The sequence below is a fragment of the Herpailurus yagouaroundi genome, unplaced genomic scaffold (genome assembly GCF_014898765.1).
Source record: "Herpailurus yagouaroundi ecotype Mexico unplaced genomic scaffold, PumYag 163, whole genome shotgun sequence".
Lineage (NCBI taxonomy): Eukaryota > Metazoa > Chordata > Mammalia > Carnivora > Felidae > Herpailurus > Herpailurus yagouaroundi.
Window position 1 is genome coordinate 51359021 of NW_024412404.1, and position 25301 is coordinate 51384321.

The 25301-nt window shown below is 44.7% G+C and overlaps 1 long non-coding RNA gene across 4 annotated transcripts in view; it reads right to left on the minus strand.

The window, feature by feature from the left end:
- The window catches only part of LOC121037255 (uncharacterized), a 146260-nt gene extending 121662 nt beyond the window's left edge, over positions 1-24598 (minus strand). For 3 of the 4 annotated variants that reach the window (XR_005793677.1, XR_005793676.1, XR_005793678.1), the window contains exons 1-3: positions 24234-24598; positions 15407-15569; positions 13731-13903 (exon numbers count right to left, since the gene is read on the minus strand). This is a non-coding gene — a long non-coding RNA (uncharacterized LOC121037255). Of the gene's footprint in view, positions 1-6016; positions 7061-13730; positions 13904-15406; positions 15570-24233 lie in introns of those variants that run through there. The other variant, XR_005793675.1, reaches the window with a different exon arrangement.
- Between the last annotated feature and the right edge of the window lie 703 nt (positions 24599-25301).

Here is a 25301-nt window from a genome sequence, read left to right on the forward strand (position 1 = left end):
CACAACTGGGGATGACATTTGTGCTATTTTTTTTTTTTTAACTTTTCCGAGTATTTCTTCTAAAAACCCATTCCTGGCTTCCCCGTACACACATATTAGATAAAGGGAGAGTAACAAAGATGGCCCCCGTCCAGCCCACTCAGCGGCCTAACATGAAAGTGATTCCTGGGCTTCTTCTACCAAGATCGTCAGTGAGGAAACATGCAACAAAGGGCCCTCCCTCGCTAGCAGTGAAGACAGCCTGTTAGGGAGAACTTTCTCCATGAAAGGCTTTAAGCCACAGAAGCATTGTCTCTGGAGATGAGGAATGTGGGCCAGAAAGAGGCAAGAGTCACCTACTCGCTACAGTTATTCCCCCCGAATTGAGGAAAGTCAGGCTCAAAGTCCCTTATTCTCAAAATAAATGATGCAGAGAGCGAGCTGGCGATGGCATGTCTCACCACACACCTGTGGTTTGTTTCTATTGTCTTTCTTCGGCATTTACTAAAAGTTGGCTATGTGCCCAACGCACGTGTAACTCACGGAATTCTGAATGTATCTCCCTTTTGGCTGTGTCCAACTCTCAGTGCTTTGAAAGGTCCTTGAGGAGTAGAATTGAGCCTTTCTATCTTTGTTGCCTTGGCCTCCAGCCCAGGGTCTGGCAGAAAGTATGCATTCCATTAATGTTAGTTGAATGGATGGATGGGTGGGCCGGTAGATAGGTGGGTGGAGAGATAGGTGGGTGGGCGGATGGGTGATAGATGGATAGATGGATGGATGAAGAGAATAGACCAATCAGTCAATAAGTTTCCCCACTTTTGAGATCCTACATTTCAAGGTGTCCTGGTATACAACTCTTACATAAACACATGGCATTATCATTAAGTTCCAGACATCCATCTGTTTTGATGATACACACGGTAGGAACACGCAGGGGAAAAAAAAAAAAAAGCCCCTTGCTTCACTGATGCCACATGTAGAAAGATCTTTGCCAAGTGTACTATTTATCACCTGAAAACTACTCTTCCTGATATCTTATTCCATTTATAGATTCTGGCTCTGGAGTGTAAGATTCTATTTTTTGAATTAAAATGTGATAAGAGACATTTCAGTTCCCAGAGTCTCTTCTCCGTCTGTAGGTCAGAAGTTATTGGCTGGAGTCCCAGCATCTCCCTTGAGCTATTGCTTCTGCTGACCAAACCTCCTTAGCCTTTAAACCAAATGATATCATAATCATCATGGTGCATTGTTCTAACAGTTGACGTTCATCTACGTATGCACAGGTATCTTTGAATTTCCCCCTGCTTATCAAAATCGCAAACAGGTGAGCAGTTTTAATCTGTATTGTGAGTGCTTCGAAGAGGGGTTCTGATGATGATACTAATGAAAACTGCACTGGCATTTGTTGAACTGACTACTGGTAACTACATGGTTGTTGCATATTAGATAATGTGATATATAATCAATGACAGAACAATGCCTCCTAGAGACACTGTACTTCTCTAACAGAAAAAAAAAAAAAAAAAAAAAAAACTATGACCATAAATTCTATTCATTAAGCACCCACCAAACTCCAGGTGGTCTCACACCAAACGCAGGGTTCTTACACACATTAGCTTCTTTATTTCCCATTGGAGTCGTAGGAAGTAAGGAATGTTATTTCCGTTCGACTGATGAAATGACTGAATCTCAGAGAAACGAAGAGCATTGCTCAAGGATCTAGGTGTGAGTGGCGAGGGAGGACTTAAACCTGGGTCGAGCCTGCGTGTTTTCTGTTCTCCCACTTGGGTTAGGCAGTTCTAAGAAAACCGTATTTCTCTTGCTCATTTCTTTTGCTTATGACACAGGATATTGTGGTATTGCTCATGTACTAAAAACCATGCTCAGAGTTCTTGTGGTTTTGAGTTGAAAAAAAAAAAAAAACAAACAAGATCAGATGTGAAGATTGACTTCGACTTTAGTACAGTGTAACCTCAAAAGAAAAAAAAAAAAAACCTTAATCTTTCAAGTTCCAATTTCCACAACATGCATAGTCACACAGCTTCTGAAATGACTAGGGAGAATGAGTCTGGTTGATTACCTCCAGAGCAGTAAGTCATGTCCCCAGTTACAAGACTGGAGGGATGGTGAGATAGGACGTCACAGCCCTTGACAATCTTTGCTTATATTTGAGTGCCTTCAATGTGAATTCGGGGCACATTTACAGCACCTCTGTTTGGTTTTTCTTTCATGTAGTTTTTAACACAGTGGCAAATTGGAAGTGACTGCCAGCCGGCTGAAACCTACAGCTAATCGGAAAGGTCAAACAGCCTCCTTTGTTCAACATACGCCATCCCTCCCCATTCCTTCGCAGCCTGTGCAGTGTGACCCAGCGAGGAACATGTCTGCTCTTGTCCCCCGTGTGTTGCGTTGACGCCGAGGTGCTGAGATGCCCCCGGGCTCATCGAAGGCCGGCCTGTCTCATGTTTCATCATTGGCCCAATAGGCACAGAGCTTGTGGTTTACCGTCTATCTCTGCGAGCACTCAAGGCCAAGGCAGACTGCCCAAGACTGAGAACAAAAGAACACCCAGTTGCCCAACACTTTAAGACACTCTAGCCAGCCTCCTCCTCCCCAGGTAGTGCGCATGTGTCTCCCCACCCAACACATGCAAACTCTTCCTCCCCCTTCTCCCTTCACATCTGTACCCCCTCAGCCCCACCTTTTCCATAGTCATTCAGAAATTTTAAACCTAAACTATAGCAAGCGATTTCTTCCTTGATGAATCGCCCCTTCTTCACTCCACCCTATAACCTGGCTCTGAGGTAATTTCCTAATTCTTTTGGACAAGACAGTTTACTCTTGATGAGGATTAAAGGTTATTTTTAAACCTGAACCACACACGAGGAAATGATGCAATAATTTCTTTGAGCTGGCTGAGTCGTTCCTCTTTTTCTTTTTGGTCCGTGAATCAAGATGATTCTGAACTTGAAGTTGTTTCTGGCCTTTGTGAGTAATTTCATAATCGCAGAATAAAGTCCACCACTCCCAATTTAAAGGGCTTGCGAGCAGCGATGGTTTCCTAAATGACTGGCATTTTTGTCAGATGTAGACCCCGGGGTTAAAACTCAGAGTGATTTTATTTTATTTTTTAATTGTTTTTAATGTTTATTTATTTGTTTATGAGAGATAGGTAGAGAGCGAGCAGGGGAGAGGCAGAGAGAGAGAGAGAGAGAGGGAGGGAGACAGGATCCCAAGCAGGTTCCGTGCCATCAGCACAGAGCCCCATGAGGGACTTGAACCCACGAACCGTGAGATCACGACCTGAGCCGAAATCAAGAGTTAGATGCTTAACCAACTGAGCCACCCAGGCTCCCAAAACTCAGAGTGCTTTTAGGCCAGCATACACAGGCGCCCTCCCGGTCCCTTTCACAAAGCCTGCTCCAATTTGAAAGAAAGGTGGTTAACTCTGCCACCTAGGGCTATTCTGATAGGCATCGAGTTGTCTGCCGTCCCTCCAATCTCTTGTCTAGACCTTCTAGATAGAAGGTAGACATTTCTCAATCTATCACTATTTTTAAACTGTTTGTGCATTCAAGGCCGTATGTTTATATCAGGGTTTCTCAACCTCAGGACTGTTGAAATGTGGGGTCAGGTCATTCTTTGTTGTGGAGCTGCTTATGCACATGATAGGACTCTTAGCATCCCTGGGCTCCCTCTACCTGCTAGATGCTGGCGGCACCCTCTCCAAAGTCACAACCACCGAAAATATCTCCAGACATTGCCAAGTGTCCTCCAGGGAAGCAAAATTGGTTGAGAAACACTGGCCTTTCTGTTGGTTTCAATTACAAGTTCCTTTTGGACCGGAACTCACCGAACTTGTACAGACTTCACAACAGGAAGGTGTGGAGAGAAAGCTGTTGAATGATGATCACAGTCACCAAAAATGTATCGAGGATTTTTGGCTCCCGTTTAAAGAGGACTGACAATTTCAACAGATGATCAAGTAAACAGTAGATAATTTGTCTTATTCAGCCTTCTGTTCTAATCAATAGGATTAAAATGGCAACACTTGGCTCTCTTTTTATGAACCACCAGGAGGAATTAAAAATCTTTAAGAAAGAGCTCATCTCCTCGTAATTAAACTGCTCCCACAAAACAAGGTAGGAGGCAGGTAGAGTGAAACCACGCACAGCAGTGTGAGCGAGCGAATGGCAAGCCTCAGAAAAATGAGTCTGCGCCTGGATAAACATTCCTTTGCAATTACTGTTCTGCGAGGCAGGGACTGAGGGCGGCACCCCATCCCCTCGTGAGAGCTGGCCCTCATAGACTACATCCAGTATCTTTCATGGCTGGAAAGCAAAAGATAGATATGAACTCCTATGTCATTATAACTGCTGTGTTTTTCATCCATTCAAGTGGCATTAAACTGCCGGGTTTGGAAAAGACAAGTTTCTAAACGGTCTCTTTCTAGCCCTCTCTCGGGGCAAAAGAACAAAACCTTTTATCAGTTAATCTGATGGATGACATGGGGTTATTTTTATTCTATTCACAAGAGACAAGGCATGTAGGTCCCCCCTGTTCTTACATGCATTGGTTAATAATTCCATTAAACAAATATTTATGGAAATCATGGGCAAAGCAGTTTGATAGCCACCAGTTACGACAGTGGAAATGAAGATCTGCCCTCTGAGTTTACATTCTGTTTCTCTAACAATTGGCTGTATATTTTTATTATATTCCCGTACATACTTGGCATTATATACTTTAAGGGCCGATCCAGCGGATTCAAACGTCTGAGTGCCCATAGATGATGGGTCATCCAAAAGGAGTTTATGGACACATGGCTTTTGACATAAGGGTGGGTCTTCAAAACAATATTAATGGTGAGAGGGTTTTTTTTTTCCTGATTATAAAATTAATACATGTTGCTGTTTTTAAAATAAAATCCAGAAAACAAAGAAAAGTTCAAGGGGAAGATGGTCTCCCATAAGCAGTGGAAGGTCATAGCAAAGGCATAGGACCCAGCATGCTGGGGACAGCAAAACCTGTGTGGGATCCTAAGGAGCCACCCAGGATCATGGGGTGGGGGCCTGAATGCCAGACCTAATTAAGAAGACAATAGGGAGCCACTGATGGTTGTATGTTCTGGGCATCCTCGTGACAGAGTCAAGGTGCCCGTGAGGTCCTAGTGGTTCTGCTCAATTGTCACATGTGGAGCCAGAGGATATAAGGTATGCATTAACCTGTCCAAGGTCATGTAGCCAGTAGACGGGAGGACGGGCAGTCCCAAACCCCATGTCCCTCACACAAAGTAGGAATTGAGTGCAACAAGACAAGGGCTGTGATTTAAAGCATCATGTGTCTAGCTGGGGCAGATACACCTTTGACCCAGGGGAATGTATCAAAAGATTCCGTAGGCACAGAAAAAGGATCTTACTTACTTTGTAGATAAAAGACCAGCTGACAGCCCAGAGACATCTACGCAGAGCAGGTACCCTTGGGTGGAGGGCACCTTCCCTGACTGTCGGGTACCCAGAATGATATACCACTGCCAAGTTACCACCTGAATGAAGTCAGGGGCTTTGGAGCTTTGAGCGGCTTCCCTTTGGCGCTTTTCACGGGGAGTTCATGCCACTGACCCATAGCAATCGTTCTGGACTATCGATCTGGTTAAGAGCCAGCCTGCTCACCAGGTATGATGGCTGGAGCCCCCAATACATTCCCGAGACACTCCGGGATGCATTCCCAGCTTTACCATGCCCCTGGTAGATCCAGAAGTCATGCCAAGACAGGACAACATTTCAAAGGGAGATTCATGAATGTGAACAGGGGTTAACAATGTCAGATGCTACAGAAAAGGGCATAGTGCACAAGGCAACTGGTTTTGACTCTTCCGGAAATCTTTGAGGAAGCACTTCTGAATGGTAGTGGGGGGAAAAGCTGGGTTGTTTGGGGTTACAGAGGGGAAGAATCATGACTAGATAAATACATTGGGTATGATCTGCTCCTTCTAGAAGTATGTCGGTGAATAGGAGAAGAAAAATGAGCCATGGTAGTGGATCAAGAGGATTTATTCAGGACCAGGTGGGAGTCGAACTCTTTTCCTTCAACAGCGTCCAACGAACGCTTTCTCTGTGCCTCACAGATGCCAGGCGATATCCAAGGTCTGGAGAGACAGCCACGAATACTGACAAAATTCCTGTCCCCGTGGGGCTTATATTTGGGGAAAGGGGGAGGAGGGCAGGGCACAAACACCAAAAAGTGAAAATAAACACACAGATATAAATAAGGTAATTCCATAAAAGGATGTGGAATGTCAGCGATATATTAATGAAAAAAAAAAAAAAAGAGATTGGGATGATAAGACCAAGACTGGCTGAGTTTGGGGAACGGGGTGGCCAGACAAGGACCCCCTAAGGAGGTAACACTTGAGTGGAAGCTTCAGGAGTGAGAAAGAACCGCCGTGGAATTTCTGACAGAGGGACAGCAAGTTCAGGGTCCCTGTGGCAGGCACCAGCTCAAGGGACAAAGGGGCCAGTGTGGTAAAGCACAGAGAGCCAGGGAGATAGAAGGAAAGGGGAGGCAGCCAACAGATTACCACACGCCTGCGACCACAGAAGCAAGTTTGGGTTGAGTTCTAATTGCGATGTGAAACCACTGGGGGTGTTGAAGCAGGAAAAGCTAAGTGATCTTTTTTTCTAATTATTATTTTAAGATCATATGTATCTTTTTAAAAGCCACTCTTGGCTACAGAGCAGAGAGTAAACTCTAGGGCCAGGAGTGGAAGTTGCCGGCGTCTGTTGCGGGGGGGTCTAGTGGGAGACCAATGGTGGCTTGGACCAAAGTAGCAGCAGGGAAAAGGTGAGCGTGTTGCAAACACAGAGCCCACAGCACTTGCTGATGGACTGCATCTGGGGAGGGGTGGAAAGGGGCAAACTCAGGGAGAGCCCTTGGGTCTCCACCTAAGTACCTACGTGAATGGCAGTGCTATTTCCTGAGCTGGGAAGACTAGAGGAGGAATCTGGAGGGAGTAGAGACTAACAGTCTCAGTGCTGGATAAGTCAAGTCAACTGTAAGACGTCTGAATCCCAGAAGAGATCTGAAGGAGAAAGTTGGGAGAAATCAGGCCAAGGGTACAGATTTTGGAGTCATCAGTCTATGAGTGTTAAAAAAAAAAAAAAGCAAGCAGTTGGATTAAACCTAGAATTACCACAGGATCCAGCCATCCCACTCCCAGGTATAGACCCCAGAGAATTGGAAGCAAAACTCGTACACAAATATTCACAGCGAGACTACTGAAAACAGCCAAATGGTGGAAACAACCCAAATGGCCACCAACAGCTGGATGGATAAATGAAATGTGGAATAACCACACGACGGAATACTATTCAGCCGCGGAAAGGAAGGAAGCCTTAATACGTGCTACACAGTGGATCGTGAACCTTGAAAACATTACGCTAGGCGAATGGTTCCATTTATACAAGAACATCCACGATAAGCAAATCCAGAGACAGAAGGCAGACGAGCAGTTGCCAGGGGTTAAGAAAGGAGCAAATGGGCAGTGGCCACTGAATGGGTACAGAGTTTTCTCTTGGGGTGATGGAGGATGTTTTGGGACCAGACAGAGGTGGCAGTTGCACCATAATGTGAATGTAGTAAATGCCACTAAACTGCACGCTTTAAAAGAGTGGAATTTATGTTCGTGGGTATTTTACCACGTCAAAACATACATACATACATACATACATAACAAACATAGGCAAGGGGATTGGACGAGGTGACCTCCGGATCAGGCAGAGACGGACAAGACAGCCCTGGACTGAGCCCCAAGCATGTGAGAATTTAAGAGGTCAGCCGGAAGAGGGATAGTCAGCAAAGAAGGTTCAAAGGCACAAACTGTGACACCGGGGGAAAACCAGAGACGCTGCTGTCCTAGAACCCAAAGGGAAATCGGTTGCAAGGAGAGTCAAGTGACCATCTGTGTCAAAGAGTGACTTCGTGTGCGGTTCGGGGGGGACACTGCCACATTCGCCTGCTCCGTGGCGGAAACATTTTGCACTCTGATCAGCACTGCGTCAGAGTGCTCCCGTCCGCCCTGCAATGGAGCACTGTTGCCAGACCAGCGTAACGTCCTCCCTAAGGCGGAAATAGATCCCAGGGTAGATTTCACCTGCAACTCCTCTGAGAGTGAGGCTGAACATCATTACAGACATTCAGGGGCCATCCGTCTCTCCTCCATCGAGGGCTATCTGAGCCCGGTCTTCTTCCATTTTCTGTTGAGCTGAGAATCTTCTCACTCTTGATTTCTAGGAGCTCTTGAAGTATCAGGGAGCTGGTCTTTTGTATCACCCCCTCTCTTGAAGCTCTTCTTTCTTCACTACCTCAAAAGTATTCTCTTCTAGGTGTTCTTTCGTCTCCAGGGTCTCATGTGAGCCTTTGGGATGCTTTCCCCTGGGTACGTGGGGTTCTCCCTGACTCGGCATTTCACATGTTAGCGCCCCCGACCCTTCGTCTCCAGCAACCTCACTTCACTACATGCCCTTCTCGGGCATCCCTCCCCTTCCATCACTGCCTCCGCCATGATTCTGATCACAACTGTGTGCTGAACTCTCCCTAAACGATGTGCAGCAGGATATTAACAAAGGACTTCTCGATGCTCAGGGCAGGCTGAGACCCCACAGCAGAAAACAAGGTGTGTTAGGTACCCAAGCATTCGAAAGAGAGGGGCTAGACCATCCACGCAGACCTTACAGAGGATGACCCAAAACACCACACAGGGGCCTGGCCTCATCATGAGGGTCTTTACCAGAGCCTTGAGCATGGCTCCTTAGTTCTTTGCAGAAGCATGGCTCTTTCCCACTGCCCTCAAACCAAGCAGAAGGCTTTAAGAGAATCTTCTGGAGAGCCTGGCTGGTGTCTTATGGAATTGAGGGGATGCAGGATTAGCTGACTTGTGTTGGAAAAGCTCTAAAGGTGACAGGCTGGCTTGCTGCCATGGCCCCAAGTGGGGAGAGGAGCCCTTTTGTCAATGCTGTTCCCGGTGGTGGCACTCCCCAGTTAATGGTCATTTTCTCCCTGTTGGTCACGGAAATTGGAACAAAATTTTGAAAGTGTTGGAAGGGCATAATTGTTGCTTCTGCACAGTGAAGGAAACAATCAACAAAACTAAAAGGCAGCCTATGGAATAGGAGAAGATATTTACAAATGACATATCTGATAAAGGGTCAGTATCCAAAATCTATAAAGAACAGGGGCACCTGGGTGGCTCCATTGGTTAAGCATCTGACTTCAGCTCAGGTCATGATCTCATGGGTCGTGAGTTCAAGCCCCATGTGAGGCTCTGGGCTGACAGCTTAGAGCCTGGAGCCTGTTTTGGATTCTGTGTCTCTCTCTCTCTGCCCCTCCCCTGCTTGTTCTCAATCTCTCTCTCTCTCTCTCTCTCTCAAAGATAACCATTAAAAATATTAAAAAAAAAAAAAGAACTTATCAAACTCAACACCCCAAAAACAAATAATCCAGTTTAAAAATGGGCAGAAGACATAATTCGACATTTTTCCAAAGAAGACATCCAGATGGCCAACAGACACATGAAAAGATGTTCAATATCACTCATCATCAGGGAAATACAAATCAAAGCCACAATGAGATACCACCTCACACCTGTCAGAATGACTAAAATTAACAACACAGGAAACAACAGATGTCGGCAAGGATGTGAAGAAAGGGGAACCCTCTTGCACTGTTGGTGGGAATTAAAACCGATGCAGCCCAGCCACTCTGGAAAACAAAAAGTTAAAAACAGAACTACTCTATGACCCAGCAATTGCACTACTAGGAATTTACCCAAAAGATGCAAAAATACAGATTAGAAGGAGCACATGCACCCCAGTGTTTCTAGCAGCATTTTCAATAATGGCCAGACTATGGAGAGAGCCCAAATGTCCATCAACTGTTGAATGGATAAAGAAGATGTGAGATATATATACACACACATACATACATACAATGGAATATTACTCAGCCATGAAAAAGAACGAAATCTTGCCATTTGTAACAACATGGATGGAACTAGAGCATATTATGCTAAGTGAAATAAGTCAGAGAAACACATATACCATATAATTTCACTCATATGTGGAATTTAAGAAAAAAATAGATAAACATATGGAAAGGGAAAAAAAGAGAGGGAAGCAAAACACAAGAGACTCTTCATGATATGGAAAAACTAACAAACTGAGGACTGATGGAGGGGAGGTGGGCGGAGGATGGGCTAAATGGGGGATGGGCATTACGGAGGGTCCTTGTCATGATGAGCACTGGGTGTTGTATGTAAATGATGAATTACTAAAGTCTATTCCCAAAACCAATATTACACTGTTAACTAACTAGAATTTAAACAAAAATTTGAAGAAAAACCCCACAAATTTAATACAATTTAATTTTTAAAAATAGAAGGGCATAATTATTGACTCTCCAGGAAGCTGAGAGGCAGACCTAACATGGTAACAGCAGAAGAGAGGAAATGCCAAACAGGCAGAATTTGGAAACTCATGGAGAACCGGCCCTGTGCATTCATGGAAAACGTCCTTATAAATAAAGTTTTTACAAAAGCTAAACACAGAAAAAATTCACACGATGTTGTTGCATAGTATTCACTTAAGATTTTCTTAAATCACTTGAATTTGGATCTTAGTTTCAGAAAATGAAGCTGCTTCAAGAAAAAAAATAAAAAATAATTTTTTCAGGAAAAAATAAAAATGAGGCATTATTTTAGAGGGGTCAAGAGCTCTGGCTGGGGCGTCACACAGACCTGGGTTGGAAGTCCTGCTCCCTCATTTATTAGTTGTGAAACTTGGAGCAAATCGCTCAACTTCTCTGAGCCTCAATTTCCTCCTGTACAAAGCAAACATGATACCCGACAAGGCTGTTACTAGAAGTAAATGGGATATTGCAAATGACACCCTTAGCACGGTGTCTGGTGTTCAGTCACTGGTTCTGACCAATCACGAGTGACACCCATCACTCGTCATCAGGGAGATGCAAATCAGAACCACACTGAGATATCACCTCACACCTGCTAGGATGGCTCTTATGAAAAAGACAAAGGATAACAAATGTTGGTGAGGGTGTAGAGGAAAGGGAATGCTCGTGCACCGTTGGTGGGAATGTAAATTGGCAAAGCCATAATGGAAAAAAGTATGGAGGTTCCTCACAAAACTGAAACCAGAACTACCATAAACATTCAGCAATCCCACTTGTGGGAAAATCAGGACCTCAAAGAGATATCTGCACTCTCGTGTTCATTGCAACTTTTCACAACAGCCAAGATGTAGAAACAACTCAAATGTCCTTTGACAGACGAAGAGATAAAGCAAATGAGGTGTACAGATACAACGGAACAGTATCTAGCTGCGACAAAAGAAGGAAATTCTGCCATTTGTGACAACATGGATAAATCTGGAAGGCACTATTCTCTGAAATAAACTCGACAGAGAAAGACAAATACTATAGAATCTAAAACAAAACAAAACGATAACAAAGTTTCATGGAAACAGAGAATAGGAGCATTCTGACCACAAAATAGAAAAGAGTTAATTAACTATGGTAACTATATGAAGTGATAGACGGGTTGACCTCGGTGATCATTCTATAATGTATATGTATATCAAATCATCACATTGTATACTTCGAATGTATGTACTATTGTATTTGTTCGTTATTCCTCAATGAAGTTAGAAGGAGAGAAAGGAAAAGATGGGAGGGAGGGATGAAAGAAGGGAGGGAGGGAGGGAGGGAGGAAGGAAGGAAGGAAGGAAGGAAGGAAGGAAGGAAGGAAGGAAGGAAAGGAAAGGAAACTCTCTAAAGATAACTTCTTGAAGACAGGGTCCAAGTCTTCCATACAGACTTCCTATCCTACATCCCATGGCAAGTGGATTTTTACAGCTGTATATTACCATTAATACGGTGACAATAACAATACTTCAATTAACAAGAGTATAAAGATTCCAGGGGCGCCTGGGTGGCTTAGTCGGTTAAGGGTCTGACTTCGGCTCAGGTCATGATCTCGCAGTCCGTGGGTTCAAACCCTGCATCGGGCTCTGGGCTGCCAGCTCAGAGCCTGGAGCCTGCTTCGGATTCTGTGTCACCCTCTCTCTCTGCCCCACCCCCACTCATACTCTGTCTCTCTCCTTCTCTCAAAAATGAATAAACGTTAAAAACTTTTTAAAAATTCATAAAGATTCTTGGTCACTCAGGAGTGATGGCAGACATTTTACATGGCCACAGACAATGTTTTTAGTAAAGATAAAAAGAAATAGGAACAAAAAAGAAAAAGAATAAAAGAGAATGTGACATAGATCTAGGTTTCTGTTACATGGCCCTGGAAAGAATGCACATGCCCTATCATTGTATTCTACATCTTTAATTTTGGTTGGTTTGGTGCTTTCTGACGGATGCTGTTAACTTTATGGAGTTTCCAAAGAAAGTTCTCTGTAATGTGCTCTGAAGGAAACTGAGAAGAAAATAAAGCACACTGCAGTAACACAGCCTGGGAGTGCGGAAAGACTATTTGTTCATCATACATTAAGTTAAAAATATAGTTGCACAAGCAGATGACTAAATAATACTTAGATGCACAGATTTGAGCTTTTCTTTAAGTACAAGCTTATGTAAGATTGTTCCACCGAACTAATCTCGTCATTAACAACGCTTCAATGTGACATTTTTAAACATACTGTTTCATATACATCTAAATTCATGCTGTTTACACAGCACGCACGTAGCAAATTTATCTGCAAGGAGGACTTGGCATCCCTGCAACACAGAATGTCATACTATGTTAGAGAGATCCTCGGCTTTCACACTGTGTTAGAGAGATCCTTGGATTTTATACTAAGAGAGATCCTCAGATGTTTACACTTAGGCATCCGGTTCCATATTCGGCCCCTGTAGCAGAGGCATCCAGGACCGCTGAGAGCCATTCTTTAATATCAAACGGCAACACAAATGATCAGATTGGGTTCTTGGAACTTAATCAGGTGGAGTTTTTTGGTGTTTGGATTGGGGGCATAAAAGTCATGTTCATTCGGTCTGTGGCCATGCGCAGGTTAAAACATTACCAGCTGTGTCCACAGAGGACAGTTAGATGTACCACTTAGGGATGGATAAAATTAAGATGCTCGTGAGCCTCAGATTTCATCATAAATCTCAATCAATATACTGAAGGGAGTTATTTCTTAGTCGGACTCCTGCTTGCCGATATTTTAGGATCTGAATCACCTCCATCAAAATCATGACTTCGAGGTCAGAAAAATCCTGTTTTTCAGTGGATTCCATAGGAGAGAGAACCTGGGTTTATCTTGCCTCAAAGGCCAGTTTTGTTCTTCAGCTATAAAGGTTTGTTGTATCTCTCCAACCCAGTCAATCACTATTATGCTAGTTCTGGTTCAGAAAAAAAAATTAATAATAATAATAACACCCATGTTGCAGCTGGCAAGCCCAACTGTGGGTCCACACAATGTCAGAGCAACCTGCTGAAAAGTAGTCTGTACGATCAACCAGTTGAATCAGCTGCTTTTTCTCCTCGAGCGGGAATTATTAACGTGAACCTGAATTTTTCCATGTCACTTGCAAGACAACAGTCGGGTTTCTTGGTTTGTAATGACAGCTATAAAAGGACAGCCCATTTAACCCTACTGTAAGCACACACTGACAGGGATGTGGCTTACACACGCCCCCTCCCCTTCTGAATGAAGACCCAGGCTACTTACTCAGCATACATGACATCTTGATCTGACCACAGTCAGCCTGTGGCATTCGTGACTTTGTGCCCGGCTGTAATCCTACAGCAAAGGTGACTGTTCTCACCAGGGTCTGTGTGTCACTTATCTGGGGGGCCATCTTTAGTGTGAAACATGAGAAGCCATTCTGCTTGCCCTCAGTCCTAGAAAACATAATATGAATTCCGGGACATAAGGTGTCAAACTTTCTTACGCATGAGTAACGTCTTGTTATGGGTTGAATGCGTCCCTCCCCGCCCCCAGAAAAAAACACGTGTTGGAGTCTCGGGACTCCCTTAGTCTCTCAGAATGTGACCTTATTTGGATCTTCAAACGTGATCTTTACAGAGGTAATGAAGACAAAATAAGGCCATTAAGATGGGTCTAATTCAATATGACCGGTGTCCTTATCAAAAGCAGAAATTTGGACACAGACCAGCACAGAAGGAAGACGGCCAGCCATAAGCCAAGGGGAGAGGCCCCGGATAGACCCTTTTCTCACAGCCCTCAGAACAAACCAACTGGCACCTTGATTTTGGACTTCTAACCGTCTAATTCGCACCTCACCGATCCAGCATCGTTGGAGAACGAAACAATCCATATAAATTCATTTTCTAAATAATGAAAGTGTTCCGGAAAAGAAGTTCCAAAATTTTCATAGTACTATTTCTTAATAAAGATATTTCTAAGATGCACACTGCATTTCTTTTTTTTTTTTTTTTAAGTTTACTTATTTATTTTGAGAGTGAAAGAGAGAGAGAGCAGGAGAAGAGCAGAGAGAGAGGGTGAGAGAAAATCCCAAGCAGGCTCCGTGATGTCAGCACAGAGCCCAGTGCAGGTCTCAAACTCACAAACTGTGAGATCATGACCTGAGCTGAAACCAAGAGTCGGACTCCTAACCGACTGAGCCAGCCAGGCACCGCACACACTGTGTTTCTTAAGCCGAGGACGGTTTAAGAGACACAATCTAAACCTTCTAAATGATGTGGGATCATCAGGTGACTGTGGGGTACAGAACACTGTCTCTGCAGTAAATGGCATCACTCGCGTCCCTGTTTTCTCACAGAAAGTTCCCAGATGTCCTCTCTGCCCGCCCCCTGCACCTTTCTTACTCCTTCGCTCCGGTTTGTTTCTCCCAGTCTGTTACGAAAGAACAGAATCCGGAAAAACAAGGCATTGAAACTGTGTCTGAAATAAAATTAAGAGTTCCGAGTTAGGATCTGAAAGACTCTCCTAGGGGCTGAACCTCAGAGACTTGGGAAAACTTCTTTTGTTGCTGACTTCTCTACCAGCAAGGGATGATATAGTGAGACCCCTTATACTCGGGATAACTGCAGGGCTCGGCTGCATGGACACAAAGCAGGTCACCAGAGAATTTTCCAGCCTCCTTGAGGTCTTAGGAATTTACACCATGAAAAGCAGCAGCTTGGATCAATACTCTCCAGGGAAATAGACTTCTCTCGCAAGAGCCCAGTGGGGCTTTCTTTTGTCATTGTTGGTTTCATATACTTGGAATATGGCTATACCATAGGATGGAACTCTCTCTGGAATGACCTTTCCATGATGCAAAATTAGTTTAGGAAATGCTAATTCCCCAAGCGGAACGATAATCAGATTAAATGACCACAAAGGAATCAACTTGCCTTTGAAACCAAAAGAGTACTTACCAAATTAGATACTTTACTACATCCTCTCGCTTTTAAAAAAGAACACATTGATTCAATTATCCAATTTCCACTCGTTGGAAGCTGCCTTCTTTGCCACCCTTGGTTTTGCATAAAACGAAGAGTTTTCTGCTTTATGTCGTGGCCTATAGCGGTGCTGCTGGAGCTGGTGTTAAAAACAAAACGTGGGGAAGAAAAGAAAAAAAGCACCGATGTTTATTAAGTATTTACGAGAAGCCAAGCACTAGGACAGATGCCTTTATGCCCTATCTTACTGACTCCTTCCAGACAGCACCCGAGTAGGGGGGACATTGTTATTTCCATTAAACGGACGACGAAACGGAGGCCGAAGGTGTTCAAACAACTTGTTCCGAGTCATCCAGCTGCTAAGTGGCAGAACCTGGGTTTTCACCCAGGGCAGTCTGATTCCAGAGCCCGCATTCTTTTTTTTTTCCAACGTTTTTATTTATTTTTGGGACAGAGAGAGACAGAGCATGAACAGGGGAGGGGCAGAGAGAGGGAGACACAGAATCGGAAACAGGCTCTAGGCTCTGAGCCGTCAGCCCAGAGCCCGACGCGGGGCTCGAACTCACGGACCGCAAGATCGTGACCTGAGTTGAAGTCGGACGCTTAACCGACTGCACCACCCAGGCGCCCCTGAGCCCACATTCTTAATCATTAGGGTATAGAGAGAGGTAACTGTCGAAACTAATCACCAAAATTTGGGGCACCTGGGTGGGTCAGTCAGTTTAGCATCCAACTCCTGGTTTCCGCTCAGGTCAAGATCTCCCAGTTCATGGGCTGGAGCCTCCTGTTGGGTTCTTGTGCTGACAGCACGGGGCCTGCTTGGGATTCTCTCTCCCGCTCTCTCTGCCCCTCCCCCACTCGTGTGCACAAGCGTGCTCTCTCTCTCTCTCTCTCTCAAAAATAAACATTTGAAAAAAAGAATCACTAAAATTAGCATAATCTTGCTTAAATGCCATAATTTGAAATTATGTAATAAAAAAGCATTCTGAAACAAAACTGCATAGGCCAGGGATATTTTCAGACTGTCCCATCCAGCCCGGCTACGCTATAAAATACCGAGCATGATTTTTTTTTCAACGTTTATTTATTTTTTGGGACAGAGAGAGACAGAGCATGAATGGGGGAGGGGCAGAGAGAGAGGGAGACACAGAATCGGAAACAGGCTCCAGGCTCTGAGCCATCAGCCCAGAGCCTGACGCGGGCTTGAACTCACGGACCACGAGATCATGACCTGGCTGAAGTCGGACGCTTAACCGACTGCGCCACCCAGGCGCCCCATGATTTTTTTTTGCAAGGTTAACTGTGGCCTTTTAACTTACTTAATAAATTACTTTCATTCTAAGTCACTTCCCAGATGAGGATTTATGAAAACTATACATAGGAGGATATATGCATGGGAATTTTATAAGCCAAGACAATATTGTGATCCACAAGATAGCTACGAAAAGGCACACAATAAATTAGTAATGGGGTGGGGGGAAGGGCGATGTGAAAAATGCTGCCACAGAGTAGTCAGCAGCAGGAGAGAGAAAAACCAGGGAGCGTGATGGAGATGATGACAAGTCAGAGTAAAATCGTCACTTCAGACATTTGCAGGATAAGTAAAGAGATATTTTCAAAACTATGCCAATACCATTTTAGTGCCTTCTCCAGGCATTTCAGAGACCCTCACAGCTCCACCTGGTTTGGAAAAGGATGCAGAATGGCCAAGCACATTCAGCTTTGTTTTTCATTTTCTGTTCCCAACTCCCAAGCAGCTTTATCTAGACTCTTAAATAAAATCCCCAAGGTTGTCACAACTTTTTGAGTCTTTCATTCTCAGCAAGAGTCTTCCGTGAAATCTTTTTCCAGTTACAGATTTAAAAACAAACAAAACAATAAAGCCAAATTGCTTAATTGCTTGGCTTTTCTTTGGTGTTCTTTTGTCTTCAGAGTTAGCATTCATGTGGCAGTTTTGGAAATTCACACTGAAATGTACTCACAATGAGAATTTCATTTGTGTGGCTAAATATGATTATTCTTCCAGACCTATTATACTTAAACCACTTGAACAATACAAATAAACATTGCATGATAGAATCTCTTCACTTGTTCAGGGCTTTGTATTCCAAAAATTACTCCATGACCTGCTCCAGGCCCCAAATATATCATGCAATTGAATTACGCTGACAAGTAGCCAGAGGTGAGCCAAAATCTGTTAAGGATGCAGGTTCTGGTAATTAAAGATTAGCTCAGGAGGCAGGAAAGTCAAGAACTCCCTTTCCCTTTCCTTGAAATCTTAAGCACGTCTCCCTCTTATGCTTCAGTTTCTCCAGATTAAAATGGGGAGAAAGGAAATCCAATAATTTCTCCGCCAGTGTAAAAAGTAATTTCTATTTAGAAGGGGTTTACAAAGAAAGGCACTGCCCCCACAACATTTAATTAGGGGATAATGCTCTAGAAACAGAAATCTACCATAGGATGAAAGTCTCTAATAGGTTTTATTCAAGGGACTGCAAAGCTGAGGCATTGTGGAAAACAAATGGCAAATCTAAGGTTGATGTGTATTTTCAAAGCACGAAGTCTGACCACACTGGTAATCAAAATCCAAGTAGCAGCAACACGGTCTCACGAGTGTCTTCAGACTCGCCCCTTCCAAGGCATAGGACCTGACACGCCTCTATATAGTGAGTGGTTCTGGATGGGCTTTTATATAGTACATGCATAATGAGTAAGTTAACTAGAAAAATAGCTATACAATGCAAAGAAGTGAAAACACGTATGAAAGAAAATACCTGTTTGGTCTACTCAAAGTACTGAATGGAGAGAAAGAAATGTAAATGATTTGGTCTACCATCCAGAGGCTGAGCAGACAACCAGCTTCTTCCACTGGTTCCCATTGGCAATCCCGTTCGGTTGGGTGACCCAGATGCCATGTTCCATGGGTGAAAGGAAAAGACAACGTCTTCTTTTATTTGGGAGAATCTACTAGACACAAGCTTTTAAGTGGTTCCTCTATCCCACAGGAATTTATGAAGGACCAACTACATGGCCAGAATAAATGGGAGCTAAAATGTTTAAAAGGGATCTTTCCTCCTCTTCAGAAGCTTAACACAGGGCTTAGAGGATTCTTGGTGCTACAAACTCCTTAGTTTGGTACAACATAATCGTTTTATCCGGGACATGGTAAGATTCTGTTAAAATAAAATCTAGAGTTTTCAATAATTAGTACAGCTTGCAGTCACCAGAGGCTCTGGACTCGGGCACACTGAAGGACGACTCCCAGCCAAATGTTCTTCATGTGCAGCAATGATATTCCTGGTGCCAGGGGCACCTAAAGGTAAGATTTCAGCTGACGAGCAATCCATTTTTATTTGTAATATAACGGAATAAAACCAGATTTGTTAAATTATTTGTTTGTTTGTGTGTTTGTTTATTGAGAGACAGGGAGAGAGAGCAAGCCAGGGGGGTTCAGAGAGAGAGGGAGAGAGAATCCCAAGCAGGCTCCGTGCTGTCAGCACAGAGCCTGACACGGGGCTCGAACCCACCAACCATGAGATCATGACCTGAGCCAAAATCAAGAGTCGGGACGTTTACCCAACTGAGCCACCCAGGTGCCCCAAGAACAGAATTTTTTAAAGTTGGCTTTAGTTTTATATTGCACTGCCTTCCTCTTTTTTTTTTTTTTAAGTTACTAGTCATGGCACTAAGTAGATGACTTGAGGGAAAAAAATCCTTCCTTTACTTCTAATATTTCACCACTGAAATACTTTAAAGGAATTTATTTCAGGGACTCAAATAAACAACTACCTTTAAAAAAATAAAATAGGGCATATACTAGGGAAGGGCACACAAGAAAAGGGGGGGGACTTTTTTTAAAAAGATAATTTAGCAAAGATAAAAGCATTTAAACACACTTCACTCTGATCCAGCCTCTGAGTCATATTAATGTCTGGTGCGAGAAAAGAGCCCAACTGATAAAGAGAAGCTTATTTAACTGAATGGACTTCTCATACGAGCAAACTGACCCCTTTCATGTGCTGAAATGTCATGAGGATTGGATCAGACGGCATTTGACGTGTTACAAACACACGGTGCTATGTGAGATTTCAAGAAGCTTTCGCATACATTCACATACATTTACCATGAACCAACGGTAAATCCATTTTAAAGATGAAGCCACTGCAGAAGGTCAAACCGAAAAGTGACAAAGCCAGGATACAAACCTGGATCTTCTGCCTCCCGGGTCAGAACACTTGCCAGTACAGCCAAATTTTGAAAAATATTTTTATTGGCTCTAGCGTTGCTCAGTGTAGTCATTGGACACACCAGGAAGAGGAGGAGGTGGGAAAGAGGGAGGAAGTGGGAGAGAGGAGAGCTTTTGAATTTTCCAAACAGTCCAGGCTTTGCAGTGATTACACTGTCCTCGTTCTTATCACAATGGATGGAGTTGCTTGCCCCTGTGTAAACTGTGGCTGCCAACCCAGCATATGACCTTAAGTGCCAGCCACGGGTGCAGGCTGTTCTTTGGTTAGTTAGCCCTGAGTGACTGTTTTAGCAGTTTTGCTTTATGGGAAAAGTTGTGTATCTTTCCTCTGAAACAGCCGCTTGAGTTCTGATTAACAAATCCTGCCATTTACCATCAGCCTCAAGGCAAATTTTGCTAACTTACCGGTTTGATACACTTCTTGGGGCTTTGCTTGGAAAATTCCCCCCCAAGATGTCCTTTGGCCCACATCCCAGCAGTTGTCCAGTTGGGCTATTAACTCTTATTTTTATCAAAAGAGTCAAAACTCAACGCAAGAATGGAAACGTGTTAGCCAAGCTCATGGCTGACAACCACAGGTGGGGGTAAATACTACCAATCACTCCTGGGCAGACCTTTAATTCAATCTAGAACTTGAAATGAGATTCCAGTCATCAGCTATCCTCACAGAGCAGAAATGCCTGTATATATGGTATCACAAATGAAAGCTGAGGAAAAAGGTCATTCACCTGAAATATTTATGAAGATTAGGTCGTGCTTTTCATCGATGCGGACTTATGTGACCCCTTTCGAAAACCCATGACGTGTGTCCCACTTTATTCATTACTGAGTATGATATAGATTTATTTTTATTTATTTTTTTTTAATTTTTTTTTTCAACGTTTATTTATTTTTGGGACAGAGAGAGACAGAGCATGAACGGGGGAGGGGCAGAGAGAGAGGGAGACACAGAATCGGAAACAGGCTCCAGGCTCTGAGCCATCAGCCCAGAGCCTGACGTGGGGCTCAAACTCACGGACCGCGAGATCGTGACCTGGCTGAAGTCGGATGCTTAACCGACTGCGCCACCCAGGCGCCCCTGATATAGATTTATTTATCTCCTAAGCCTACCTTGAATTTTATAGTTTGTAATGCTTACATGAAAAAGTGGACTGGACTATAGGAATATGAATTTTTACTGTAAATTCTAAGCATGAGGGAAGACCGTAACTCCAAAAACACTCAATTATGTCTCCATACTAGTAAAAATGAGATTTTAATTAATTAAGCATTAACTATTTATGACTCAAAGCTTAATGGGAATTAAGTAAATATGAATGAACATGGGAAATATAAAAACTATGGGACAGTTCTGGCTCTAGAGCTTACAATCCATATGAGAAGAGAAAAGAAAAACAGATGAAAATTAGGAAAACAATATGAGGTGTCAAAAGGCGATATATTGTTAATTGCCTTGTGAAATGCAATTAGCAAAGTAATTACTGTAGGTGGAGGAAGGAGGGATCATTTCCAGAAATAGTGGGCAGGGATGACTGTAAAATAAATAAATAAAAAACATACCAGCCAAATCTTGAATACTGAATCCATTGAAATGGACATGAAGGAGGAGATTCTTAGTGGAAAGAACCCCATAAGAATGAGAAAGACCACAGATGCAAAAAAGAAAAAAGAAAAAAAAAAAAAAAAAAGACGAAGAGTACAGATCCAAAAAGGAAAAAGAACACAGAACTGCAAGTCAGGGTGACAGGGACAAGATAATTCTAGAAAGGCCATTTGGAACTGGACTTTTAAATGCCAAGTTGAGGAGTTAAGGTTTCTGAACACAAAAGCATCTTGCTTCAAAGCAGCATTTTAGAAATATTAACTTAGCTATGGTATCCCAGATTAAATGGAGCAGGGAGATACAGAGACTGGGAGATCAAAGGGAAACCGTGGCACATTCAGATATGGAACGATGCGAGAGGGATGCCACAGAGGTGGGAGTAGGAAATGGGAGGGGGAAGAAGCCTACTACCTCTCCACGTGCTTATCAGCATTTATCTTTGGAGCTTTCTGTTGTTTTGTAAACTACAGTCCAATCAGTGGGTTCCTAAGAACTGATTCCTTTCTGCAATCTCCAGGAGGGAATGGGGACGTGGCGGAGTTTCATTTTGAACTTGCAACATGTGATACCTGTATAAGGGGATATGTTGTACCTTTTCTTCTTAATCTATATCCTCCTCTAAGGGCAAAAAGAAAGTTAGCTCAAAAAGGTCCCCCCAAAAGCGTCATGGAATGTAGGATTTAAAGGAGATCTGAGAACATGTTATTTAAAAGAAAGCTAACTCCGGGGTGCCTGGGTGGGTCAGTCAGTTGAGCGGCAGACTTCAGCTCAGGTCATGGTCCCACAGATCATGGGTTTGATCCCTGCGTTGGGCTCTGTGCTGATAGCTCAGAGCCTGGAGCCTGCTTCGGTTTCTGAGTCTCCCTCTCTCTCTGCCCCTCTCCCAATCATATCCAGTCCTTCTCCATCAAAAATAAGCAAACATTAAAATAAAAAAAAAAATTTAAACTTAAAAAAAAAAAAGAAAGCCAACTCTAGTTGAGCACAGACTATTTCAAACTTTTCCATAAGTATAACTGAAAGAAAGCCTCAAAATGCCAGGGACCCCTTTACGCCTGCAGCTCTATGTTGGAACTCCTATTAAAATAACCTTCTGGTTTTGGGGCACCTGGGTGGCTCAGTCGGTTGAGCGTCGGACCTCAGCTCAGGTCATGATCACACGGTCCGTGAGTTCGAGCCCTGCGTCAGGCTCCGTGCTGACAGCTCAGAGCCTGGAGCCCACTTTGGATTCTGTGTCTCCCTCTCTCTCTGACCCTTCCCCGTTCATGCTCTGTCTCTCTCTCTGTCTCAAAAATAAATAAACATTAAAAAAAAAATTTTTTTTTAGATAAACTTCTGGTTTTGAATATTTGTGATTTAATGTATTTATTATCCAGAAATTTGGGGAAATTTGACATATCTCTGATTTAACAGGAAAAAAAAGTTTCAGGAGAGTTTTGTGGCAAGTCAAATCTCACGCTCAAATACATGGTATGTTTACACGTGTACGTACATACGCAAATACAGGTATCTATCCATAATATCTATGCATGCAAATACATAGATATTTACACCTATGGTAACGTTACTGGCATCCAGGCCTCTGTACTGAACCTCTCCAACCATGTTCTGGCTTTATCGCTCACAGAAATGCAATCCCCTGGCCCATCATGGGCACTTAAGCTTGGCACACAGTATTCCAGTAACACCTCTTGACAGAAGATGGAGCAGGATAGAAGGCCTCCTCCCACATTCCCTACACCTCACTCCATGGCCGGGCACTCAGAACCCCTTTCCTGGGCTGCGTCAGATTCAACTCTTTCCCACCCCTCGGCTATTTTGAGGCTGTCTTTCGAGGGAGGAGGGAACAGAAGGAAGCCTGAAGGGGAGACAAGTTTGCAGTGACAGGTAACTAAGGCTCTCGTGAGCTTACTCTGAACTCAGGGTGCCGGCCCTGTCCCTCCCCTCTTTCTAGCCCTCCTCCTTTCCTTGTTCCCCCTCCTCAACCTTCCCAACTTGGCAGAACTAGGCTGCCAAGTCCTGGCGCAAAAGGGTGAATAAACAAATCACCCACACCCACCCGCCCTGAAACACTGACTGACTATCCAGTTTGGGCCTAAAGCAAATTTACGTTTGGATTTAAGTTAAGAGAAGGTAGTTAAAACTGCTTGACTTTATAAACTGAATCAGCATTGCTTTTAAGCTCCCGACTGGGGTTGCTGTGAAATTCAGTCTCTCTCTGCAAGGTAAGAATTTGAGTTTGGTCCAGATGTTGGGGTTCCTTCCAGACTGTATTCTTTTTCTTCCAGTGCTAGGAAGATACCCAGTGTGAGCATTGTATAACGTTTCCAGGCACCCTTACATGGGTATTTAGAAGCTGTTTACTTCTCAAGGATTCCATTAAAGGCTTTTTTATTTTCAAGGCTGAGCTGAGGACGTCACCATGGCCAGAACAGAGAGGGGGCCTGCAGTCCCACTGTTACACTGTGTTCATGGTGGCTGTTCCCTACATAGAATCCACCCACAGCTGGGCTAACAACTCACCAATTTCAAACTGATTCATTGGCCGACTGGAAAACCAGGGATAGAACTTTCAACGCTCTAGGATATTAACCCTCCTGAGTATGTACATATTTTCTCCTCTCATCCCTCCAAAACTAATCCTAGAGTTTTGAGAATCTGGGAACTTGGGCAAAGGAGAAAACAGGCAAGCCGAGCGCGAGGAATCTGAAATGTCAGCTCATGACGTCAACCAAAACGAACAGCACCTTTTTGTTTGCAGTGACCCAGCTCAAAATATAAAACCACGTGAGTAATAAAACACAAAATATAGGTGTTATCACTGAACGTGGAGAGTCTGAAATGCAATCAAATGTGTTCCTTGTTCTTGGCGGTGTCATTTTCTCTACGTTCACACTTGTGTTTCCCTGAGCCTCTCTTTTTAATATCGACACACACCGTGGCGTCATACTCACGTAGTAATTAGCTGGGGCTGAGGAGCCTGTGATTTTTCCAACTGGTCCTCAGCGTTAGCTGTTCAGATGCACAAACCTTCGCTTGCCTTCTGCGTCTACTGCACTGGAACAGAAGCTCCTTGCAGGAAGAGCGCACAGAGAGCGTTCTTGACAGATGCCAGGTTTGCTCCGGCAAGGCGCTCTGCTGGAAAGTTTTCCTCTAACCACTGACACCCGCCTCCGGTCCCCCGAGCTGGCAGGACGCAGGCTGGCTGGGTCCCCTCTTGACGGGGGAAGGGTTTTACAACACACTCTGCAAGGCTGCCGGATCCGAGAAACAACCCGGCAGCCGAACTCCTCCAACCCCAGCGGACAGACTGTCCGAGGCGCTCCGGCGCTGGGAGAACGCCGAGGTCCCCTCCCCGCTAAGGCGAACACGCGCTCGGCTCGGCAGGGAACCTGGGCACTGGAGGTGGAGAGGATGCCGGTGGAGCGGGGGCGCAAGGAGGGAGCCAAACGCCAGAGGCAGAAAGGGCGCGGGAGGGGGCGGACTGCGGGAGAGAGTGGGAGCTTCGGGGAGCGGCGGGGACGGGGGTGGGAGCCGGGCGCAGTGGTGGGGTAGAAGGGCACGGGGCCCCGGAACCCGCGAGCGCGGGAAGGGCGCGCCCGCAGGAACCGGCGGGGGCGGGGGCGGCGCTCGTGCGGCGATCTGCCCCCGGACTCCCCCGAGCAGCAGAACGGCCGGTGGGAGGGGGGTGCGGGAGGTGGGAGGGTGCGGGGGGTGGGGCGGGGGGAACAAGATAGGGGCGTGCCTTTGCCCGGATTGGCTGCAGGAGCCTGACGCGAGGTCCCGGGGGTTGGCTTGGGGGAGTGGGAGCGGGGTGGGGTGGGTGCTGGGTGCCGGGGCTGCGGGCTCAGCACGCTCAGAAACATGCTGAGGTCCCGGCGGCTGTTCCAGCAGCGGCAGCGGCTCCAGCAGCAGCGGCGGCGGCGGCGGCGGCGACAGCGCACGGCTCCGGCGGGGAAGGCGCCCGGCGCCCATGCCTCCGGCCCCGCGCAGCGGCTGCCCTGACCTGGCCGCGACCTCCC